This window comes from Nycticebus coucang, chromosome 1, assembly GCF_027406575.1.
Source record: "Nycticebus coucang isolate mNycCou1 chromosome 1, mNycCou1.pri, whole genome shotgun sequence".
NCBI lineage: Eukaryota > Metazoa > Chordata > Mammalia > Primates > Lorisidae > Nycticebus > Nycticebus coucang.
In genome coordinates this window covers 116,067,393-116,075,953 of record NC_069780.1, presented here as the reverse complement: position 1 = coordinate 116,075,953, position 8,561 = coordinate 116,067,393, and the positions used below count along the sequence as shown (strand labels likewise).

At 38.4% G+C, this 8,561-nt stretch overlaps 2 pseudogenes; one reads left to right on the top strand and one right to left on the bottom strand.

Moving 5' to 3' along the window:
* Positions 1 to 270: 270 nt before the first annotated feature.
* On the bottom strand, positions 271 to 6,390 carry LOC128590976 (mesoderm-specific transcript homolog protein-like; annotated as a pseudogene).
* A 93-nt stretch (positions 6,391 to 6,483) lies between these two features.
* On the top strand, positions 6,484 to 7,685 carry LOC128590960 (T-complex protein 11 X-linked protein 2-like; annotated as a pseudogene).
* The last annotated feature ends 876 nt before the right edge of the window (positions 7,686 to 8,561 follow it).

The window sequence follows — 8,561 nt, the reverse complement described above, 5'->3', positions numbered from 1 at the left end:
GCACAATGAGCAATATGGTTTTATGAAAAAAATGTGTGGATTTATAGAATTGGAAGAAAATGCGAGAAATAGAACTGGGACAGGAATATAGGAAAATAATAAGACAGAGCTCCTACTGGCTGTTTCCTGTGTACTATTCACCAATGTATGGAAAGGGGACTTCTTTGAAAGAAGAGTATTTGATGGCTGGGACCTCTTTTGGGCATTTCTTCCTAAGTGGAAACAGGATAAGGGAGTGGGGTGGTAGTACAGGGAAGCTACTCTCTCCAGCTAGAAAGAGTTGATGAAGCCCATGTATGCATTCAGGAAGCCCATGGGATCCTCTAGCCATGGAGCATGGCTAATGTGGTCATCCAGAATTGACACTGTGGTTTGCCACAGGATTTACCTACATAGTCCCCAACATTCTGGACAGGGATTTATAGGATCTATGGCCTACAGATAAAATGAATGGAAACAGTTACAAGAGCTCTCACTTAGCATCTTCTAAACTCCTTCCTCTCAGTGATGTATTGTAAGAGACTGTAGATTACTAACTTCATTGTTGATTATTCCTGCCCCCATGTCCTACACCTCACTCTGGAGGGCTGAGGATGTGGCCTAAAGACTGGGATGAGGCCTCAAGACAATACAAAGAAGTTCATCCCTTATGTTAGGAGGGGTGACAGCACACGCCCCCTTCTTTGAGTAGCTTTTGGAGAAGAAGAGGATGGTGAGTCTCAGGAAAAATCCCTCCATTTGACAGACACTCTTAACAGTGAGCCAGCTAGATGGATTGTGCTTGTACCTATACCACAGTGCCTGAGCAACAATATCTCTGTAATCATGAGACAAAAAGTCATGTTCTGACACTGTGTTCTGGAGTCCCAGATGCTGCAAAAGGCTTCCATGAGGCTGGATTGCTTAAATACTTACAGAATAGTTCTGTGGTCTCAGTTTGTCACTAAAGTCAAACCCTAAGAAAACAAGAGCAGTCACGCTATGAGATCTCAAGGTCAAACCTTCCCAAATCTTGTACCAGTCATAGCTAGATGTTGGAAGGCAATGTAAAAGCACAACTCTCTCCGGGCTTCCAATTGTTCCTACAGGATCTGGATAGAACATGTACAGTCTCTTGTAAGTGACAAATTTGCCAAGAGACCTCCATGAGTGAAGGGCTGGAAGGGCTGAGAGGTGGGAAGTACAGGTGCCCTGCTAGCAGGGGCACAGCCAGCAGCCCCACCTGGACCTAGCACTCCAGTTTCTGATTCAGGCAAGTTCTTGGCCTTAACCTTGTTCTAATTAGTTTGTATCTACAATTAAGTGTTAAAGCAAGATGTGTAAAAAAAAAAAAAAAAGTAGCATATTCAATATCATGTTTCACACATTAGTGGTCAAGGATAAGCACAGAATGTGTTTGGATAGAGACAAAAAGCTTGAAGAGTAGCTGAGGGGTTATTTCTGTTTTTTTTTTTTTTTTAGCTTTATTTAAAAAGCTCACTCTCTTCTTTTAAAACTAGGTGCGTTTGTGTGAGTGTTGCAATAACCCAAAATTAAAATAAGAAAGAGCAAGGATTAGAATAGTCATGGAAAAATGGTAGCTCTGTGGTATATTTCGAGTGTCATTCCCTTCATGGCAGTGCTCAAAATGTGTCTACAAGTTTCTTGGATTGTGGCTGTAATATTTAAACTTTTACCTTACAGTTAGTCAATCTCTGTTTGAAACTCTTCTGTGATTTTAACCTTGGGCCCTTAACTTTTTCTGGGTTCTCTATATCTTTAAAGTTAATGAGTATTATGACAAAATCTTAGAAATGCAAGGAAATTTTAATTCTTTCTCCACTCAACAATACCCATTCTCAGTTTTACAGCTTTTAAATCTTATGTCTCCTATTTTATAGATTGATTTTTAAATAATTATTTTGTCAATTGGTTGTAGATACAGAAAGAATTTTGTAAGATTGAATATGCTAGTCAGGAGCTGTAGATATGTAGGGTGGGATTTTCTTTACAAAGGCAAGTATTCCTTCCAAATATTGATGACTTAAGTTATGGTTGCCCTTTGTATGCTGACTACCATTTTTGCATGCAATGGATTAAATTCCATATTATAGCGTATGATAGACTATAGACTATATTAGTCTATAGTAATAGGCTATTCCATATTATAGCCTATAATAGACTATAGACTATAATAGACTATTATAGGCTATAATAAGGAATTTAATCCAAGTGATTATGGCCGTGAAATCACTTGGTTTGGGTTCTCCTTTCTTACCTTTTATTTATGTATTTTTTATTTATTGTTAAATCATAGCTGTGTACATTAGTGCAATCAAGGGGTACAATGTGCTGGTTTCATATACAATCTGAAATATTCTCATCAAACTGTTCAATGTAGCCTTCATGGCATTATCTTAGTTATTGTATGTAGACATATGTATTCTGCCTTTAGTAAGTTTCCCTTGTAACCATTCTAAGATGCACCTTAAGTGTGGCCCCACCCATTACCCTTCCTCCACCCTAACATCCCCCCTCCCTTCCCCTTCCTTGGCCCTTCCCATAGTCTTGTGCTGTAGTTGAGTTATAGCCTTTATGTAAAAGCAATAATTTAGCTTCATAGTAGGGCTGAGTACATTGGATACTTTTTCTTCTATTCATGAGATACTTTGCTAAGAAGAATATGTTCCAGCTCCATCCATGTAAACATGAAAGAGGTAAAGTCTCCGTCTTTCTTTAAGACTGCATAGTATTTCATGGTATACATGTACCACAATTTGCTAGTCCATTCGTGGGTCGATGGGCACTTGGGCTTTTTCCATGACTTAGCAATTATGAATTGGGCTGCAATAAACATTCTGGTACAAATGTCTTTGTTATATTGTGATTTTTTTTGGTCTTCTGGGTATAAACCTAGTAAAGGAATTATAGGGTCGAATGGCAGGTCTATTTTTAGGTCTCTAAGTATTCTCAAAACATCCTTCCAGAAGGAACGTATTAGTGTGCTTTCCCACCAGCAGTGTAGAAGTGTGCCCTTTTCTCCACATCCACGCCAACATCTCTGGTTTTGGGATTTTGTTATGTGGGCTACTCTTTCTGGGGTCAAAGTAGTTTTGATTTGCGTATCTCAAAGTAGTTTTGATTTGCATTTCTCTCATGATTAAGGATGATGAGCTTTTTTTCATGTGTTTGTAGATTGTGCGTCTGTCTTCTTTAGACAAGTTTCTCTTCAAGTCCCTTGCCCACCCTGAGATGGGATCACGTGTTCTTCTCTTGCTAATATGTTTGAGTTCTCTGTGGATTCTGGTTATTAGACCTTTATTGGAGGTATAACCTGCAAATATTTTCTCCCATTCTGAGGGCTGTCTGCTTGCTTTACTTACTATGTTCTTGGCTGTACAGAAGGTTTTTAGTTTGATCAGGTCCCAGTAGTGTATTTTTGATACTGCTTCAACTGCCTGGGGAGGCCTCCTCTTAGAATATTCACCCAGGCCGATTCCTTCAAGAGTTTTCCCTGCACTTTCTTCAAGTATTTTTATAGTTTCATTTCTTAAGTATAAATCTTTTATCCAGTGAGAGTCTATCTTAGTTAATGGTGAAAGGTGTGGGTCCAATTTCAATCTTCTACAGGTTGCCAGCCAGTTCACCCAGCACCATTTGTTAAATAGGGAATCTTTTCCCCACTGAATGTTTTTAATTGGCTTGTCAAAGATCAAATAACGGTAAGTAGCTAGATTCATCTCTTGGTTCTCTATTCTGTTCCAGACTTCTACTTCTCTGTTTTTGAGCCAGTACCATGCTGTTTTGATCACTATTGATTTATAGTACAGTCTAAGGTCTGGTAGTGTGATTCGTCCTGCTGTGTTTTTATTGCTGAGTAATTTTTTGGCTATTCGAAAATTTTTCTGATTCCATATAAAATGAAGTATTATTTTTTCAAGATCTATAAAATATGATGATGGAGCTTTAATAGGGATTGCATTAAAATTGAATATTGCTATGGAGAGTATAGACATTTAAACAATGTTGATTCTTCCCAGCCATGAGCATGGTATGTTTTTCCATTTGTTAACATCTTCAGTTATTTTTTTTCTTAAAGTTTCATAGTTCTCTTTGTAGAGATCTTTCATGTCCTTTGTTAGGTATACTCCCAAATATTTCATCTTCTTTGGCGCTACTGTGAAAGGAATAGAGTCCTTGACTGTTTTTTTGGCTTGGCCATTGTTGGTATATATAAAGGCTACAGATTTATGGGTGTTGATTTTGTAGTCTGAGACATTGCTGTATTCCTTGATCACTTCTAAAAGTTTTGTAGTAGAATCCCTAGTGTTTTCTGATGTCCGATCATATCATCTGTGAAGAGCGAAAGTTTGATCTCTTCTGACCCTATGTGGACCCCCTTGATCGCCTTTTCTTCCATAATTGCAATGGCTAAAACTTCCATTACAATGTTAAAGAGCAATGGAGACAATGGGCAACCTTGCCTGGTTCCTGATCTAAGTGGAAATGATTTCAATTTAACTGCATTCAATACGATATTGGCAGTGGGTTTGTTGTAGATGGCCTCTATTAGTTTAAGAAATGTCCCTTCTATACCAATTTTCTTAAGTGTTCTGATCATGAAGGGATGCTGGATATTATCAAAACCTTTTTCTGCATCAATTGAAAGAATCATATGGTCCTTATTTTTTAGTTTGTTTATGTGCTGAATTACATTATAGATTTACATATATTGAACCAGCCTTGAGAGCCTGGGATAAATCCCACTTTGTCGTGTTTTTTGATGTGTTGTTGGATTCTGTTCGTTAGGATCTTATTGTATCTTAGCATCAATATTCATTAGTGACATCGGTCTATAATTTTCTTTTCTTTTGGGGTCTTTCCCTAGTTTGGGGATCAAGGTGATGTTTGCTTCGAAAATGTGTTGGATAATATTCTTTTTTTTTTCTATATTTTGGAAGAGGTTTTAGTAATATAGGTACTAGTTCTCATATTGAGTATTACCTTTAACAAATGTGAAATGTCCATCCTTAGCCTTCCTTATTTCAGTTGGTTTAAAGCCTATTGCGTCTGCGAATAGGATTGCAATGCCTGCTTTTTTCTGCTTCCCATTCGTTTGGAGTATAGATGGAGTATAGAATTCTGACATAAAGCCATCTGGTCCTGGGCTTTTCTTTTTAGGGAGATTTTGTATAGTTGATGCTATTTCAGAACTTGATATAGGCCTGTTCAACATTTCCACTTCATTCTGGCTAAGTCTTGGTAGGTGGCGTACTTCCAGGTATTGGTCGATTTCTTTCAGATTTTCATATTTCTGAGAGTAGAGTTTCTTGTAGTATTCATTAAGGATTTTTTGAATCTCTGAGGGGTCTGTTGTTATTTCATCGTTACCATTTCTGATTGATGAAATTAGAGATTTTACTCTTTTTTTTCCTGGTTAGGTTGGCCAAAGGTTTATCTATTTTATTGATCTTTTCAAAAAACCAACTTTTGGATTTATTGATCTGTTGTATAATTCTTTTGTTTTTAATTTCATTTAATTCTGCTCTGATTTTGGTTATTTCTTTTCTTCTGCTGGGTTTGGGTTTGGAGTGTTTTTCCTTCTCCAGTTGTTTGAGATGTCCCATTAAGTTATTAACTTTCTCTCTTTCCGTTTTTTTTTTGAGGAAGGCTTGCAGTGCTATCAATTTCCCTCTTAGGACTGCCTTTGCAGTATCTCAGAGGTTCTGGTAATTTGTGTCTTGATTGTTGTTTTGTTCCAAAAATTTGGTGATTTCCTTCTTAATCTCATCTATAAACCGTCTATCCTTCAGCATAAGGTTGCTTAGCTTCCATGTTTTTGTATGGGTATGCAGGTTCCTGTTGTTATTGAGTTCAACTTTTATTTCATGATGGTCTGAGAAGATGCAAGGAATAATTTCTATTTTTTTAAATTTGCTGAGGTTAGATTTGTGGCCTAGGATGTGTTCGATTTTGGAGTATGTTCCGTGGGCTGATGAGAAGAATGTGTATTCAGTTTTGTTAGGATGAAATGTTCTGTAGATGTCTGTTAAGTCCAGATGTTGGATGGTTAGGTTTAAATCTAAAATTTCTTTGCTTAGTTTCTTTTTGGAGGATCTATCCACCACTTCGAAAGGGGCGTTAAAATCTCCAACTACTATGGAAGTGGAGGAAATCAAGTTGCTCATGTCTGTTAGAGTTTCTCTTATAAATTGAGATGCGTTCTGGTTGGTGCATAAATAATAATAAATGAAATATCATCATATTGAGTATTACCTTTAACAAATATGAAGTGGAGACTTAGCCGCGGGGCAGCCAGTCCAGAACAGAGGAAGAGATAACATCAAGAAGCTCAAGAATGAGGAAACTGTACTCCAAAATGATCCCAACGAAGCAAAGTGTGGAGCCCATAATTGTGAAACAGAGAATAACCAAGAAGAGGAAGACTTCTGTTCAAATAACTACTCTCCTCGTCTTATAGAAACAATTAACAAAGTTTCCAGGATGAACATTGCTCATGAAATCATGGTAAACCAAGATTTCTACATGGAAGAGAATATTTTTTCTCCAAACAGTCTGGAAGACAGGTTCATGGAGACATTGTACAATGTTTTTTGGGACCATTTAAGAGAACAACTCTTGAGTAATCCTCCCGAATTCACTTGTGCTCTTGAAGTTATGACAGAAGTTAAGGATGTTTTGCTATCACTGCTATTACCACACCACATCTGCCTAAAAATGAGATTAAAGAAGTTCTGGACATGGATCTCCTCAAGCAAGAAGCAGAACATGGAGTCCTAGATGTCTCTCATCTCTCTAACTACATTCTTAGTTTGACGACCCTGCTATGTGCACCGGTTTGAGTTGAAGCAGTAAAGAAACTACAGAGCATAACAGATCCAGTACAGTTACTGAGGGGCATCTTCCATGTTCTGGGCATAATGAAAATGAACATGGTGAACTATACCATCCAGAGCATTTGACCCTACCTGAAGAAATATTTCATCCTGTATGAAAGAGCTAAATTCCAGGAACTCTTGACAGACAACCCAATCTTTTTGATTACACCAATAAATGGATAACCAAAGCAGCCACAGACCTCATTACACCATGTCTGAATTGTCCTGACATCCCCAGCTCCTCCAGCATGCCTGTTCACCTCCAAACAAGGCAGCTAAGAATTCAGATCCTCCCAATCCCATAATGGTGCTATATCAGGGCTACCTGAATCTCCTCCTCTGGGATCCTGAAAATGAAGAATTCCCTGAGACTCTGCTGATGGAAAGGTTCCGGGTCCAGGAAATGGGATCCCATTTGTGCCACTTGACTATATTGGCCTCAGTCTTACTAGTGGCTAGAAGTTTCTCTGGTTTAATTTTATGCAACTCACCTGGATTTGTGGATAAACTGAAATGCATAACCAAGGCTGTGACTGAGGAATTTAACTCCAAGCCTGAAGAAGCTATGTTGAATGGGAGTGAACAGGTGTCTCAGGAAATTCATTGTGGTCTCAAGGACCTGGGCTTTACTGCCCTAAGCAGTGCAAACACAGTATGTCTTATAGGACAACTCCAAAACATCACCTAGAAAGGAAACCATGTTTGTAGTATCATTGATCAGTGCCTCCTTTTGTTTCTCAAATGCTGTTTGGTTCGTGGCATGCAGGAGTCTCTGCTACACTTCCCTGAAGGCCTTAATCACATTAAAGGAGAGTTGACAGAACTAGGCCAGAAGTTTGTCAAGCTGATGCATCATAATCAGCAGGTATTTGGTCCATACTATGCTGAGATCCTAAAAAATGTCGATACTCTAGCTCAAGCACAAGAAACAGAAGTGGAACCTATCTGATAGTGCTGGACTCCAGCCATGGCAACAGGGACCCAGGAGAGAGGGCTCAGCATGTTCCTGAGATGATATCACCTGTGGCCAGCAGAGAAGTGAGCCATCTTTCTCACTACAACCAAGATACAGGGCTGCAGGGGTCAGCATGTAAACACCAACTGACCCAACCCCTTTCATTAATAAACTTCTGAGCTGCAAGAAAAAAAAAACAAAAACAAAAACAAATATGAAGTGTCCATCCTTATCCTTCCTTACTTCGGTTGGTTTAAAGCCTATTGCATCTGCGAATAGGATTGCAACACCTGCTTTTTTCTGCTTTCCATTTGCCTGGAGTATAGATGACCACCTTTTCACCTTGAGTCTATATTTGTCTTTTAATGTAAGATGCAATTCTTGTATGCAGCAGATATCTGGCTTGAGTTTTTGTATATAGTCAGCCAACCTGTGCCTTTTTACAGGACAATTTAAACCATTCACATTAATTGAGAATATTGATAAGCCTTTTGAGAGTCCAGTGGACATTTTCAATCCTTTTGCAACTGTGGAAGTTGAAATTTGATCAAAATTTTCTAGGTGGGTTTACTTTTGTGCTGGAGATTACGCTGGTCTTTATGGAGGATAGGTCTGAGAATATCCTGGAGAGCTGGTTTAGTTATGGCAAAAAACAATAAACTAAATTGGGTTGAGTTGTCCTGGAGTTCTGAAACTGTCTGCTATCTGAATTTCCGAATCTCTTGGCA